Source organism: Felis catus, chromosome A1 (assembly GCF_018350175.1).
Source record: "Felis catus isolate Fca126 chromosome A1, F.catus_Fca126_mat1.0, whole genome shotgun sequence".
Lineage (NCBI taxonomy): Eukaryota > Metazoa > Chordata > Mammalia > Carnivora > Felidae > Felis > Felis catus.
Window position 1 is genome coordinate 209,919,885 of NC_058368.1, and position 1,680 is coordinate 209,921,564.

General features: G+C 44.3%; 1 pseudogene; it reads right to left on the bottom strand.

Moving 5' to 3' along the window:
* Positions 1-371: 371 nt before the first annotated feature.
* On the bottom strand, positions 372-1,364 carry LOC101099023 (annotated as a pseudogene).
* Positions 1,365-1,680: the final 316 nt, after the last annotated feature.

Sequence of the window (1,680 nt, forward strand, 5' to 3'; positions counted from 1 at the left end):
ACACTAAATTCAGCTTTTTCCAGGCCAGGGGTACTTGCTTCAAGATAGCATCTTTCTTGGAAGCTATCCCACAGTTTGGGTTCTGTCTGACTCACCTCAAATTAACTAACCCCAAAGTGATGCCAACCTGCATGCATAGTTCCCTCCCCATCGTGCTTTTCTTTTTAAATTTTTTTGGGGAGAGTTAATTTTATTTGTTCAAGGGCTCATACTGCAACCACTAAACCAAGCATGGCTTCAATGCTGTGAGCCCAGATTCACATATTTAGGAGGATAAAAGCAAACTGTGATCCATGTATATGGATGAAAAACTAAAAGCTCATGGTTAATCACATTGTAGTTTTAAATTTCTATGGCTTAGAAGCCAGAAGTCACAGGTCTTTTAGGTCTTTCTGGATGTCTCACAAAGTATTTGCACTTTTCTTGAGCTGAGCAACCTCATCATTTGTCAGCTTCTGGTTGATAACACTGGTTAATCCCCGAGCGTTCAGGATGCGTGGAAGGCTCAGGAAGACTTTCTTCTCAGTGCCATCCATTCCCTTCACCATGGCTGACACTGGATGAATCCTGGATAGATTTTTCAACATGGATTCAGTGAGATCAGCCACACTTAATCCAATAGCCCAGCTGGTATATCCTTTTTAGCTTTATGACTTTGTAGGCACCATCTTAAGCACTTCCTTCCCCAATTTTCACTGTCATTGTCTGTTGCCATGTCTGGATTCAGTTCCTGGAGAGAAATGCCTGCCCCATTCACGCCACTCTGCACAGCCACACTTGAGTCGCCATGTTCTCCCAAAATCCATCCATGGAGCTGCTGGGATGAATGCCAAGTTTTTCAGCCATAAGGTAGAGAAATCTAGCAGAATCCAGATTACATCCTTTCCAATCACATGGTGGTTGGGTAGTCCACTTAGCTTCCAGGTAACATATGTAAGAATATCTACTGGGTTGGAGACCACAGCTCTGACACAATCAGGCCCGCACTTGACTATCTGAGAAATAATGAATTTGAAGATGTTAACATTCCTCTGCACCAGGTTGAGCCGGCTCTCTCCCTCCTGCTGGCGGCCTCCTGCAGTTACCACCACAATCTTAGAATTGGCGGTCATGGAGTAATCTTTATTTGCCACAATTTTAGGCGTCTGAAGAAATAAGCTCCCATGTTGCAGATCCATCCTTTCTCCTTTGAGTTTATTTTCCAAAACATCCACAAGGGCAAGTTCATCAGCCAGAGACTCTCCCAGAATGCTGATGGCACATGCTATACCAACTTGTCCAACACCCACTATAGTGATCTTATTGTTTGGGACAGTTGCCTCTTCTGTGACTGGTGCAATCAGTTTTTTCTTAAGAGTTGCCATTGTGCCCAGAGAGAAACGGCTGTAAGAGTCGCGTGAAGGAGACAAGGTCAGCTGTGTTGTGACTCTCCATAGAGTGTTTTTCTTATTCTTGATGGTGTCTATGGGATTATTGCTGTGGACCCTAAAACTGGGAGAGGAAGACTGGCACCTCTTCTGGTTTGCTGAACTTGAAGTTGGAATTATCCAGGGCCATTCATCTACCCTACACCTGTTCTACAACCCCATGAGATCTGGCTGCACTAAAACTGACCTGCCTTTTGGATGGAACATGTCTCTTCAAGGATCACTGAGCTCCTCCTAATCCACATGTTCTTCT